The sequence below is a fragment of the Littorina saxatilis genome, unplaced genomic scaffold, assembly GCF_037325665.1.
Source record: "Littorina saxatilis isolate snail1 unplaced genomic scaffold, US_GU_Lsax_2.0 scaffold_331, whole genome shotgun sequence".
Lineage (NCBI taxonomy): Eukaryota > Metazoa > Mollusca > Gastropoda > Littorinimorpha > Littorinidae > Littorina > Littorina saxatilis.
Window position 1 is genome coordinate 89,775 of NW_027126038.1, and position 15,446 is coordinate 105,220.

Genomic DNA, 15,446 nt, shown 5'->3' on the forward strand with positions numbered 1-15,446 from the left:
TACGTAAAAAAACGTTGAAACGCAACGTAAACCCAACGTAACCCAACGTGAATATAACGTGAATACAACGTAAAATTGTTTGCTGGGAAGTAAATGCGACGGTTTGAGTGACTAGATCTAAAAACGCGCGTGGTTGAACTTTTCAGTGGCGTTTTTGACACCTGCGAACGGTGTGTTTACAAATTACACCAGCGGCACCCTTAAATCTACACGTACAGGAAAACCAAATACATAGAACCAAAGATAAAAGGCTGGACTGTTAGTTGGTCTGTGGACGTTTGAATATCTTGCAGGTCTTTGAGACAAGAAAAGATTAAACATTGCCTTTTTTCAGTTAAGTGCAGATTACAGAGTATCAAAAGAATCTGAATGCCCATTGGTTAGAATAGAGAGCAGGACTTGTTCTTTCAAACGATATATGATTTGTCAACAAGCACGTCGAAAACGGCATCCTATTTTGGCCCGCAAATGACAGTATCGGCGATGACGGTATCGGAGATGACGGGCACTCGCATTTTGCCTCACGACAGAGCCAGAAGACACCTGACGGCCCTGTTAATGATTTTGTTGTTGTATGTCCATGCGAGTGAACACCATATCACAAGATGGAACATACATTATTTCTCATTTGCCAGAAAAAGCCGGAGATGACGGTTATGGAAACCCCAAGTCTATTTTCTCTCTTTGTTGCCTCTTGGCTAGACTCAGACGCACTTCAGCTGTAAACAAAGACCAGTTCATAAACCAAAAACGTTTGAAGGTTGTTTTGAGCGTATTCCTGTGTAAAAAGTCCCTCAAAATGGGATAACAAATATACCCGAAAAAAGTTACTGCATTTGAGTCTATTTCCCCGGACATTTACTTTTAGCCATGGCGAAGACTCACAGGGACTTCCTCATGCACAAAAATGACTGCAGCAACAGCACTGACGATCGTGTCATTTAAAATGATAGTGCATGTGATAAGAAAGAGCTTGCTTATATTTTAAAAATAATTTCAAATTCTGAAAAAGTACGCCCGGACAGTATCGGATATGACGTTGTTGGTAGTATGTATTGCTCTCAGAACTAGGAGTAACAAGGAATTGACATACATTTATGTGCAAAAGTTAGCTCACGCTCAGACCATACTAGAGGTAATAACCGTTTTTTGTATTCGCTGCAGGGCCTCCGGGGCCCTTGGACAAGGACAAAACGAAATGGCCGCTCCTTATTGACAAATTATGAGAGTCAGCGTTTGGCGTTTGCGTATAATACAGTGTTCTAGATGATCGAACATGAAGCAGAGACCTCACTTTTTGTCTCCAATGTTCCAAATGCATGCGTTGTTTTGCTCCCACCAAGACTGAAGATCTTGGCAAACGCGTGACGTAAAAACCAGATTTATGACGTTATCCGTACACGTTCCCGTACACATCCTGAAAAGTGCTGATCTAGATCTTACTAATGTTGTGATTCGGGATAACATAGCAAACATCATGGGGGAACGCGGAAAAATCAAAGCACTAAACGTTGCCCAGCAAACACACAACGTAAATACGACGTTGCGAAAATGTGAATTTTTCGTGTCATTAGCAACGTTGCGAACTTTACGTGAAATTTACGTTGAGCCAACCAAAAAACGCAACGTAAAACCAACGTTGTGTCATTGTGAGATTTTGGTGTTCTTTCGACGTTGTAATACAACGTATAATTTACGTGAATTTCACGTTGCATTTTGGTGTCTTACAAATGTTGCGAAGATTACGTGAAATTTACGTGGATCCAACCAAAAAACACAACGTGAAAGCAACGTTGCGTTACAGTTGTGTTTTTTTGTTTTTTACACGTTGGTACATAACGTAAATTTCACGTGGATTCCACCTTAAAAAGCAACGTAAAATCGACGTTGTATTATTGTGATTTTCTGGTGTTCGAACAACGTTGGTATACTCACGTGATTTTCACGTGAAATTCACGTGATTTAAAAACAAAAGTTAGTTTGATACAACAAACGTTCCTACAACGTAGTTTCAATGTAAACACACAACGTTGGGGTTTGATTGATCGCCAACGTGCCCTCAACGTGAAATCCACAACGAATCCTACGTCAGTCATTACCAATTTTTCACCTGCACGGTTTCGTATCGTTTATCAAAGAAATGTACTGTACCTTTGAAAATTACGTAAGGTGAACAGATTTTCAAATACAGGAGATAGATATGTGCGAAACTATCACCGAATAACAAATGACTCAGTCAGACGTTATGAAATTAAGCGCCGATGTACCGCGCAATGTATTTAATTGCTTTGGCGTTCCAAATGCGTCCGGTTACATTTTCTGGCATCATTAATGCATCAACGAGAATTGAAAAGTAATGCTAAAAATATAATTGTGTACGTTTAAAGTTGATCTACTGTGCTCATCAAACCTCTTGTTGTATTTTGTAAATTGGCGAGAGGGGGGCAGAATACATAAACATATATAATCTCTGTGATTGTCTATACGTGTGTGCGTGCGTGTGTGTGTGTATGTGTGTGTGATTACACGTGTTAGTGTGTGTGTGTGTGTGTGTGTGTGTGTGTGTGTGTGTGTACACGTGTTAGTGTGTGGGTGTGTGTGTGTGTGTGACATCAGTTTGTGTATGTGTGTGTGTGTGTCATATCAGTTTGTGTATGTGTGTTTGTGGGTGGCTGTGTGTGTATGTGTGTGTGTGTTTGTGTCCCTCGGCGCGTGACAATATATCTGCCAATAAGTTGAACTAAAACAGGGTTCAAGTGGGAATTACACCTGAAAAAGCAGGAAGGGAGCAGAATACATGTTATGAACTCCGTTATTTATTGTTTGAAATGTTATAACCTGGGAGAAGTCACCCTCGCACCCCGTCCTTAGTTTCTCTTGACCTACCTTTGAAGTATTCTTGAGGACATGACTAGACTACCCGATTGCGCCCATTGCACGGCATAAGAGAGCGCCGTTCCACCCGGCCGATTCCGCTATAGACGTCACGCGTCCAAGGGAGGTGATTTTCGAGCCAGCTGCATTGACTCGGCCAAGAACGCAAACTTTCTTCGATTAAAGGCATTGTAGCATGTCTAAAATCATGGGACTTGTGTTATCAAGCTTTTAAAATCACCAAGTAACTTTTAAGAATAGTTTCAGTTACATGCGAACTCATTCTGCTGAACGGATTTTGAGAGCCAGTACCCAACAGCCTTTAAATGCACCTCTTTCCTTTTTATATTTAGTCAAGTTTTGACTAAATATTTTAACATCGAGGGGGAATCGAAACGAGGGTCGTGGTGTATGTGCGTGTGTGTGTGCGTGTGTGTGTGTGCGTGTGTGTGTGTGTGTGTGTGTCTGTGTGTGTGTAGAGCGATTCAGACTAAACTACTGGACCGATCTTTATGAAATTTGACATGAGAGTTCCTGGGTATGAAATCCCCGAACGTTTTTTTCATTTTTTTGATAAATGTCTTTGATGACGTCATATCCGGCTTTTCGTGAAAGTTGAGGCGGCACTGTCACGCCCTCATTTTTCAACCAAATTGGTTGAAATTTTGGTCAAGTAATCTTCGACGAAGCCCGGACTTCGGTATTGCATTTCAGCTTGGTGGCTTAAAAATTAATTAATGACTTTGGTCATTAAAAATCTGAAAATTGTAAAAAAAAATAAAAATTTATTAAACGATCCAAATTTACGTTTATCTTATTCTCCATCATTTGCTGATTCCAAAAACATATAAATATGTTATATTCGGATTAAAAACAAGCTCTGAAAATTAAATATATAAAAATTATTATCAAAATTAAATTGTCCAAATCAATTTAAAAACACTTTCATCTTATTCCTTGTCGGTTCCTGATTCCAAAAACATATAGATATGATATGTTTGGATTAAAAACACGCTCAGAAAGTTAAAACAAAGAGAGGTACAGAAAAGCGTGCTATCCTTCTTAGCGCAACTACTACCCCGCTCTTCTTGTCAATTTCACTGCCTTTGCCATGAGCGGTGGACTGACGATGCTACGAGTATACGGTCTTGCTGAAAAATGGCATTGCCTTCAGTTTCATTCTGTGAGTTCGACAGCTACTTGACTAAATATTGTATTTTCGCCTTACGCGACTTGTTTCATGTTCTTTTATGGTTTGCCGATTTTGTTAACATTTTTGCATTCATAATGAAGATTTTATGGTGACTGTACAGAAATGTACGTCCTCTAGTTTCCAACCTTCCAAAAATTGGGGCTGGGGGTCGGGGGAGAGAGAGAGAGAGAGAGAGAGAGAGAGAGAGAGAGAGAGAGAGAGAGAGAAAGAGAGAGAGAGAGAGAGAGACAGACAGAGACAGACAGACAAGAGACAGACAGACAGACAGACAGACAGACAGAGAGACAGACAGAGACATAGAGAGAGAGAGATAGAGAGAGCCAGAGGGGAGAGAGGGAGACAGAGAGAGACAGAGAGAGACAACGTCGAAACTTTGTCAATCATTTCGGTTTTATCACCTGCATTTTTAGTTTCGTAATATTCTATTCAATTAATGTTCGGTCAAACATAGAGGTTCACTAATTGTGTAAGACGAAAAGAGTATAACATAAATGCATATTGTTTCAAAGAATTTGCTGAGTTAAATGGATTTGCGAGTGCGAAACTTTCCCTCCCAAAAAAAGACGCGTTACTAACCGACAGTGTTCTCCGGTGATGGCCACGGTCGACTTTGTGTATCCCAAATTTGGTTTTCAACTTTGATGAACACTTTCAGGACTAAAATATTCATCGTAATCAACTCGAAGGTAAGTTGTTTTCAGTTGTTCCACATGAGACGTTATCACTTATTGTACTCCATGTACACATGCACAGATTACTTGATTGTCGAGACCATGATTGGAAACGGACCGGCCAAAGATGGCGGGTCTTTCCAATAGTCACAATGTCAGCCCTAACTCAGTTCAAGGGATACACATTCTTTTAGACTCAACTTTTGAGTCAGTATAGCGAAACAATGGGTCACAAGCAGTGGAACACAAAGGAAAAACACGTTTCACATAGACGGACGCAACCTTTAGAAAGCTGTTTAATCAGACTAGCTCAGTGCATGAGACTGAAAGCGGGGGCGGCCATTGATATCTCAAGTACTTAATTGGGCATTTTACGATCTTGAGGGAGGACGATGTATCCAGACAAGCTGCTTCAAGTTCAAGTGAATCTGCCCAGCGGACAGTGGTATGAGGAGAATTCAGAACTTGACACATTGGCTCATTACATACTTGACTGTCTTTTGTCGACCTGTTCTGTTACTCACTCAAGTAGGCAGCCGAGATACCCTGCCGGTGTCACGATTTCAATCTTTCGCCTGTGTACATATTTCCCCCTCGACATATACTCAAGACTGAAATGTTGTTTCCTGGTAAAATTAAGAAGTGAAATTATTTAAGGACGAAAAGCATGTCAGTTTCTTGCATGTGAAGAAAATTGGTGGTAAAATTTAATAGATTTCAACCCCAATACCTAATTCTTCGAAAACGTATACTCAGTGGTTACGTCCCTTGAGTAAGAAGGAAACATTTTAGGATGAATCAAATTTCTAAGTTAAATAAACAAATTGGTTGGACAAATTTGACCCCATGAATGTAAGGTACACAAGGTCGCTCATCAGTACTATCGTAGGGTGTTTTTTTGTTCAGTGTAGAGTTTATACTAGTTCAACGAGGCCGAGAAGCGAAATATCAACACGGCGAAAGATGAAAACGTCACACCGGGGGAGAGAGCGAGACAAAGAGGAGCTATCGGGTGGAGAATGGGGAGGTGATTCGGGGAGGGGGGTGGATTAAAGATGAACGTATCAAATTGTTATTTGTAAGGAGGAGAGAGTGAGACAAAGAGGAGCTATCGGGTGGAGAATGGGGGAGGGGATTCGGGAGGGGGGATTATAATGTGTGTGTGTGTGTGTGTGTGTGTGTGTGTGTGTGTGTGTGTGCGCGGCAGGTTGGGACGTCATTTTATCAACGAACGTACGAAATAACAAAACAAAATAAAGAAAGAACAAACAAACAAAAATTAAAACCTGACACATGCAGGTTTGTGTAGTCATTCGTTAGACTGATTTTAACCTGTCTTAGACGACTACCCATAGTCTTTTCACATTCACTGATTCAATCAATCAATCAATATGAGGCTTATATCGCGCGTATTCCGTGGGTACAGTTCTAAGCGCAGGGATTTATTTATTTATTTTTGTATTTTTATTTTGTGCAATTTATATCGCGCACATATTCAAGGCGCAGGGATTTTTATCTATGCTGTGTGAGATGGAATTTTTTTTTACACAATACATAACGCATTCACATCGGCCAGCAGATCGCAGCCATTTCGGCGCATATCCTACTTTTCACGGCCTATTATTCCAAGTCACACGGGTATTTTGGTGGACATTTTTATCTATGCCAATACAATTTTGCCAGGAAAGACCCTTTTGTCAATCGTGGGATCTTTAACGTGCACACCTTATTCAAGTAATGACACACTCGGACTGTGTGTGTGTGTGTGTGTGTGTGTGTGTGTGTGTGTGTGGGTGTGTGTGCTACCTGACGGATTTTGATGAACATTGGTTTACATATTCTTGAGAGCATTCGCTTGTGTGGCTGTTCTCCGATATTTGATAGCGTTATTTGATGTCATATTTTCCCGTTTGTAAAAGTTGAGCCCGCACTGTCAGAGAGAAGAACACATGAATATAATATGTAGAAATCGCAAACCCGGCCAGAAGGCAGACACGGACAAAATGTAGGATGCTGATACATGTAAAATATGTGTCTGATGCGAGTATAGGCTTACTACATGTATGTTTACAAAAATCGTGAATAATATCTAGCCGAGATGAATCGCAACCTTTGTACCTCTCCCTTTATTTAAGATTTTTTCCCATTCTTCTTCGTGTTAGTTGGACGGTATTCTTTCTTTTTCTTTTTTCTTCCAGCCACAACACAGATAGCGTAATAGCGGCTGTTTTATTCATTCTTCTGTCTCGTTCCCTCATATTCGCATGTGATATTATGTCACTCCTTATGAGATTACACCCCCCAAACTTTGTTGCTAGACCTTTGTTAAGGAGAGAAGAGGCGAGGAAAACTGGTATGAAGTATAAGTCAAAAATCGCACCTTGATCTTACCTGACTCATTTACGGCACTTGGCAGTCTTTTGTCGGGCTTTTGTCGATCGTTTGTTCACTTGGATAATAAAATTACGGACATGCTCCCCCCTCCCCCCCCCCCCTCCTCTAAACTTTGCCAAAATGGGTCCTCTTGAGACATCTCGCGTATGAGAACAAAAGAAAACCGAACGGGCAAATCATATGGACAACACATGTTGGATTTCTTTTTGGGGTACGCTCACCAGTAAAAAAAAAATGCAGCCAATGTTTTCTCGAAAAGTTGTGTTTGTGTGTGTTTGTGCGTGCGCAGGTTTTTTAATGTACTGTTTCGTTGAGAGGATCGTGGGTTGTGTTTTTCCTCTTCATTTTAAAATGTTCATTACAGACATATAAGACAAAATAAAGAAAAAGAGAGAAACATACAGCAAAAAACAAGTCGCGTAAGGCGAAAATACAACATTTAGTCAAGCTGTCGAACTCACAGAATGTCCATAGAGGGAGAATCGAGACGAGGGTCGTGATGTGTGTGTGTGTGTGTGTGTGTATGTGTGTGTGTGTGTCTGTGTCTGTGTCTGTGTGTCTGTGTGTCTGTGTGTGTGTGCGCGTGTGTGTGTGTAGAGCGATTCAGACTAAACTACTGGACTGATCTTTATGAAATTTTACATGAGAGTTCCTGGGAATTATATCCCCGGACATTTTTTTTCATTTTTTCGATTAATACCTTTGATGACGTTATATCCGGCTTTTTGTAAAAGTTGAGGCGGCACTGTCACACCCTCATTTTTCAATCAAATTGATTGAAATTTTGGCCACGCAATCTTCGACAAAGGCCGGACTTCGGTATTGTATTTCAGCTTGGTGGCTTAAAAACTAATGAGTGAGTTTGGTCGTTAAAAATCGGAAACTTGTAATTAAAATTATTTTTTTGATCAAACGTTCCAAAAACAATTCCATCTTATTCTGCGTCATTATCTGATTCAAAAAGCATATAAATATGTTATATTTGGATTAAAAACAAGCTCTGAAAATTAAAAATATAAAAATTATTATCAAAATCAAATTTCCGAAATCGATTTAAAAACAATTTCGTCTTATTCCTTGTCGGTTCCTGATTCAAAAAAACATATAGATATGATATGTTTGGATTAAAAACACGCTCACAAAGTTAAAAACGAAAAATATAATATATGTATTCTTAAACGGATTTTTGTTTTGATGTACATTTTTCATTCAATTTTCTTTTCATGTTTGCTTGCTCTTCATTTAAACTGTACAATAGCCGCCATTTATATGTATTTTTCTAGAAAACTGTAAACACCACTATAAGCATTATGCTTGTGTTGTTTACTCTATATGCGTTTTTTTATTTGTAAATAATGCACAAACGTTGAATAAAACAGTTTAAACCAAACGAAGAGAGGTACAGAAAAGCGTGCTATGCAGCACAGCGAAACCACTATTTTTCAATCAAATTGATTGAAATTTTGGCAAAGCAATTTTCGACGAAGGCCGGACTTTCAGCTTGATGGCTTAAAAACTAATTAATGACTTTGGTCATTAAAAATCGGAAACTTGTAATTAAAATTATTTTTTTATCAAACGATCCAAAAACATTTTCATCTTATTTTTCGTCATTTTCTGATTCCAAAAACGTATACATATGTTATATTTGGATTACAAACAAGCTCTAAACATTAAAAATATAAAAATTATGATTAAAATTAATTTTCCGAAATCGATCTAAAAACAATTTCATCGTATTCCCTGTCGATTCCTGATTCCAAAAACATATACATGTAGATATGATATGTTTGGATTAAAAACACGCTCAGAAAGTTAAAACGAAGAGAGGTACAGAAAAGCGTGCTATGCAACAGAGCGCAACCACTTCCGCGCTAAACAGGGTCGTTAATTTCACCGCCCTTTGTACGAGCGGCGGACTACGGTCATTGGGAAAAAATGCAGTGCGTTCAGTTTCATTCTGTGAGCTCCACAGCTTGACTAAATGTAGTAATTTCGCCTTACGCGACTTGTTCTTTTTCCCACACACTTTGGACACGTGCGAGTACCAGCAATAGAAAATTAACAAAACACCTTCCTCCCCCTCTTAGGTGAAATGAAAGCGGACGTTTTCAGCGTGCATTCCCTTGAATTGACTGAATGGTTAATCATGCTTCCGTGATCTTGGGAGTTGTGGGTTTTTTCTGTGACATGTGACATTCACAAACATAAAAACAAGTCGCGTAAGGCGAAAATACAATATTTAGTCAAGTAGCTGTAGCTGTCGAACTCACAGAATGAAACTGAACGCAATGCCATTTTACTCGTAGCATCGTCAGGCCACCGCTCATGGCAAAGGCAGTGAAATTGACAAGAAGAGCGGGGTAGTAGTTGCGCTAAGAAGGATAGCACGCTTTTCTGTACCTCTCTTTGTTTTAACTTTCTGAGCGTGTTTTTAATCCAAACATATCATATCTATATGTTTTTGGAATCAGGAACCGACAAAGAATAAGATGAAAGTGTTTTTAAATTGATTTGGACAATTTAATTTTGATAATGATTTTTATATATTTAATTTTCAGAGCTTGTTTTTAATCCGAATATAACATATTTATATGTTTTTGGAATCAGCAAATGATGGAGAATAAGATAAACGTAAATTTGGATCGTTTTATAAATATTTTTTTTTTTTTTTACAATTTTCAGATTTTTAATGACCAAAGTCATTAATTAATTTTTAAGCCACCAAGCTGAAATGCAATACCGAACCCCGGGCTTCGTCGAAGATTACTTGACCAAAATTTGAACCAATTTGGTTGAAAAATGAGGGCGTGACAGTGCCGCCTCAACTTTCACGAAAAGCCGGATATGACGTCATCAAAGACATTTATCAAAAAAATGAAAAAAACGTTCGGGGATTTCATACCCAGGAACTCTCATGTCAAATTTCATAAAGATCGGTCCAGTAGTTTAGTCTGAATCGCTCTACACACACACACACACACACGCACGCACACACGCACACACGCACGACCCTCGTTTCGATTCCCCCTCGATGTTAAAATATTTAGTCAAAACTTGACTAAATATAATGACAGAGTCCGACTAAAGGCTTACTGGAATTTACTGTTGAGTAATAAGTGTGTCCTCTTAGGACCATGCCAGTGCATGGGGAATATCTTGGATACAGGGCGGACAGGCTTGCAAGCAATATATAACTCTGACTGTTGACCGTCGTTGTAATTTCCCACTTTGTAGTTGTCAAGGTATTTTAACATGTGGGCTTTATATTTTATAAGCTTGAAAAAGAGCATTGTTAGTAATAACGCGCGCTATTTTTAGTTAAAAAAGGGATCAACTTGGAATGTGCACCCGACATTCCAATTTGTTTTCTCCTTTCTAATAATGGGTGAATTTGTTTTATTATAACTGAATTGCTTACAACCGAAATACCTACATGCCGAAATAACTGAAATAAAAAAATAAACAAATAGACGAATAGGGAAATGATACATAAATAAGTTCATAAATGAATGAGTTAATAAATGCGTTATGGCGAAATTTAGATAACAAATTAGGAACTTTAACATTAATTTCAAATTAACTAACCAAATAACAAAATCAATAGGTAAAGTGTTGTATGGGGACATGTAACAAAATGAGGAACTTGAAAACCACCATGTAGGTGTCCGACATTTACTGGTGTCTTGTTTGCAATGATTTCAATTTGGTTCCAACATTTTGTTGTCGTCGTCGTCGCTCTTGCTGTCTTTGTTGTAGTTGTTGTTATTTGGGGGTTAAACGGGAAAAGGGGCAGAAATATGTAATTGGACTATTGAACGATCGTTTTCACACTAGGTGTCGGACTTCAAGTACAACGCGGGGTAAAAGTACTTAATGGAAATCCATGAGCTATGAGTTTAATAGATAATCGTTATTTTGAGCAATTTCCATGTCTGAACATCCCACGGATATCCGCGTGCCACCCATCATTTCCTTTTACACGACAAAGTCGTGTCGTAACAATTCCCTTCCTCCCTCCCCCTACCCCTCCCTATACACTTGATAGTCCTCAACTTCGACCTACGGCGATAGGGGGATAATTGAGACAGCACTCTAAGTAGCTTTCCAGGTTACTGAAAGACTTTGATTTTGATCACAAGTTTTGGAAACTGTGAGCCCTTTTATCCTCAGGGAGACAGACTGTGTACAACGTGGGATTTAGAGCGGGTCAAAGTTGAATCAAACTTGCCACATTCATTTCTTGCCTCATGATTAGCATATGCATCGTTCACTGCTTACTGTTGTTGTTGTTTAGAAATCAGTGCGCGCGCGCGCAAGTTTGTATGTGTGTGTTCGTGCGTGAGTGTGTGAGTGTGAGTGTGTGTGTGTGTGTGGTGTCGGTGTGTGTGTGTGGTGTCAGTGTGTGTGTGGTGTGCCAGTGTGTTTGTTTGAGTTCGTGCCTGTGTGTGTGTGTGTTTGTGTGTGTGTGTGTGTGTGTGTGTGTGTTATAGTGTCTGTTATTCTTTCTTTTGTCCCGAATCCTTGCTTTCCAGAAACCTGTGATGTCATTCTTCCTTGAAAATTTCTTCCAAAACTTGGTTGTCCAACTTTTGTCCGAGAGATGAGGTCGGAACGGTGGTATGAGAAGAATTCAGAACTTGACACCTTGATGTCATCTGACTGATTGGCTAATTACACACTTGACTGTCTTTTGTCGACCTGGATCATAAAGTTGCCGACCATGTTGATTTACCCACCCCCTTATGAACGTGAGTCTACTTGAGACATCAGCGTAGCCAACACACACCAAACCCAAAGTCGGACCGTAACAAGTTTTCATTATTTTATGTCTGCCACCCCACTCCCTCCCCCTTTTAACCCCCTCCGCCCCCACCGCTTACCCCTTCTCAGTTCACAGTTAATTGTCTGCAGCCTCAACCCCCCGTGGGTAATAAATCACTCGACTATCGTCGCCTGCTTCTGATGACCGCTCTAAATAATTTGTCAGATAGCAGTGTGCAAAAGACACCGTTGAGTGTACATGTATTACCTTTCCTATATGCTTAGGACACGTGCCTTTTCAAGTCATTGTCAATTACAAAATGTAGGTCTTACAACACAGCCACTGATTTTCAGGTGACGGTATCAATGCCGGGTCCCTGCTCTGCGACAAAAAAAAGTGTTTGCATTAATCGGAAGAAACATACTGCATAAGCGTAATTTATGCAGAGGTATGATGTTCTTAAGTTGTGAGATTTTTTAATGATCACGATGCCTTCAGTGCTTACTAAATTCTTTGATTAGATTGATTTTTTTAATGAAGTTAGAATTCTGCTGCTCTGATTAGTGAAATATTCAAAAATGCTATCATGCTATTTTGGCACCGTCATGGCTTTGTAGACTTATAATATATCTGCGTAATTGATTTCAACTCTTAGAAATCAAAAGTATAACAAATTGTATTGTGTCTCCTCTTGTCGTTAAATAATCACAACAACTGTAAAACAAATTTGCTTTGATAAAGCTCCCGTTTTTCTCTCAGAATTTTGCTCATTTTTGTTTTGTTTACATGCCCCAGACACAAAAACTACAAAACGATTCATAACATTTCCGTTCCATGCATTCCGTCTCCTCTCAATCTAAGATCCCCCCCCCCCCTCCCCCCCATAGATCCTCCCCCCACAGTTTGTACAGGAGCGGGGCATTTAGGAGCCTTTGCAATTTTATGACCCGTCTGAAAGAAGTGATTGACTGGACACTGTCAAGTGCTCTTAAAGAAGCGATCAGATACGTGAGAATCACAGTGTGAAATTTGACAAGAGGTTGACGGAAGTCTGGCAACCAGATGTTAAAGGGAAAAAATAACTCACTGAAAAAGTGAGATCGCACGTGTCGGACAGATGAAGGTTGGAAAAAAAGGAACCTTCTTAGCTTGGCATGGATAACACTGGAAATATAACGTGGAAAACTTGTAATTATAGGTGCTGGACTTTCAAATTCAACTTGATCGCACATGTCGCCCTTAATTGTCTCTCTCACTGCTTTCTTATTACCCTTGCAAGTTGAAACCACCCATCCCTCTCTTGCTTGATGGCAACTTTAAAGTTCTCCTTTTTCCCAACCGTTTTGTCCCAGCATATAACCACTTCATGTCCCTAATTGGCACTAGTTTCTGTGAGGACGTTAAGCTTAGGTTAACCAACCAACCAACCGTTTTGATACTACCCATGTATCATGTATGTTTCTGAACATTTTGTTTTTATTTGGTATTGCTTCATTTTGCTTTTTTTCATTTACAATGTATAATCTGTGGAAAAAAAAGGCCAAAACCAAATAACTTTTAGTTTCCGATGACAAAGAGTAGTGTATTTAACAAACAAAGTTTGATTGTAATGATTGCTTCCATTTTCTGTGCACCTCCCACCTGTACAACATGCATACACTTGATAGTCTTCAACTTCGACCTACGGCGATCGGTGGATAATTGAGACAGTACTAGCTCCGATGAGCTTTCCAGGTTACCGAAAGATTTTGATTTTGATAACAATGTTGAAAAGGCTGTGAGCCCTTTTAGCCTCAAGGAGAGAGACGGACACCGGCCCCTATAATGGGCTTTAATTGGAGCGTGTCAAAGTTCATTGCATCCTGATCAGCATATGAAACGTTTATCGCTTATTGTAGTTGTGTATAACTCATAGTAGTGGGAATAAGGTGACGCGCTAGTGTGAGTTTGTGTGTGAGTGTGTGTGTGTGTGTGTGGGATTCGTATATATATAGTGTCACTAATATCAATGTGCTGTCTTTGCTTTGTTTAGCGACCAGCATCAAAGAGGCGCATCGAGGACTGCCTGGGAGAAGAGGACCACCAGGACAAAGAATGAAATCGATTGAATATGCTGTGCTGTTGCCCTGCTAAGCTGCGTGCATTTTTAATTTCTCCGCAACATAATATGCATGTTTTTGTTATGAAATAAAATTGTTGATCGTATCTTGAGTTTATGGTGTTACATGTAATAGTCCTTATGATCTGTGACTGAGTGTGAAAGTTGGTGTGTGTGCGTGGATACATTTACCAAAACCTACATTCACTCTCAACGTTGCATTCACGTCGAAATCAAACCAAACCACAACCACAACCAAAAATTCACGTTGTGTCGACGTGTAATTCACGTCAATTTTATCAGGAAAAATGCACCAAAACACAACTTTTACGTTGTGTCAACGTAGAATTCACGTAATTTTTGAGCTAAATTTTGACCTAAAATTTACGTTCCATTCACGTGGACATTACGTAAAAATGCAACGCAATTTCAACCAAACCACAACCACAACCAAAAATTCACGTTGTGACAACGTAAAATTCACGTAATGTTTTTACGAACAATCCACCTCCACCAATAATTCACGTTGCATTCACGTTGGTGTCACGTAAAATGCAACGTTGTTTTCCAACGTTATTCCCACGTGATTTCGTCCATACAAATCTACGTAAAAAAACGTTGAAACGCAACGTAAACCCAACGTAACCCAACGTGAATATAACGTGAATACAACGTAAAATTGTTTGCTGGGTGGAGTGAAACGAGTAGAAGATTCTCTATTTATTGGGTCTTGCAAAACCTTCAAATATAAGCTCCGTGTCCTCGTCTACAGCGACGATGACAACGCCCACGAGAAGCATCTAGACAACGCGTTCAAGAAACACCAGTCTGTGGGGTTGAAACTCAACAGAGAGAAGACAGAGTTGAGAAAGAATGAAATAGAGTTCCTTGGACACTTGATAAGTGCTGATGGGGTGAAACCTGACACATCCAAGGTTGAGGCAATCGTGGACATGCCTGACCCACAAGACATCACTGAGCTGAGGCGCGTGCTCGGGGTGATACACTTTTTGGGCCGATACGTCCCAAACTTGTCTTCAACCCTTCGACCAGTCACATAGCTGCTTGAAAAGGATCAAGAGTGGTCCTGGGGAGACCAGCAGTCAAGAGCGTTCGCCAAAGTCAAAGAACAGCTGTCGCAAGATCCAACACCCGCCTACAGTTCTCCTACAAGACCACGATGGCATCAAGAAGCCTGTGGCCAGTGGCCTTCGGCTCACGAAAACTGACATCAGCAGAGCGTGGATACGCTCAAATCGAAAAAGAGTGTCTAGCATCGGTCTGGGCCTGCGAGAAATTCGAGAAATATCTGGAGGGACTTGACTCATTTGATTTAGAGACAAATCACATAGTCTTCAAGCCAGCTAGGCCTACCGTGCACCCCCCTCAGGATCCAGCTTCAGTAGGCTGGACATATTCATTGGGGTCTAC

General features: G+C 39.9%; 1 long non-coding RNA gene across 1 annotated transcript; it reads left to right on the forward strand.

Annotated features, from left to right (window-relative positions):
• The first annotated feature begins 4,617 nt into the window (after positions 1–4,617).
• LOC138954482 (uncharacterized) lies at positions 4,618–14,122 on the forward strand. The gene is made up of 2 exons (XR_011451855.1): positions 4,618–4,773; positions 13,950–14,122. It is a non-coding gene; the product is annotated as an uncharacterized lncRNA (long non-coding RNA).
• The last annotated feature ends 1,324 nt before the right edge of the window (positions 14,123–15,446 follow it).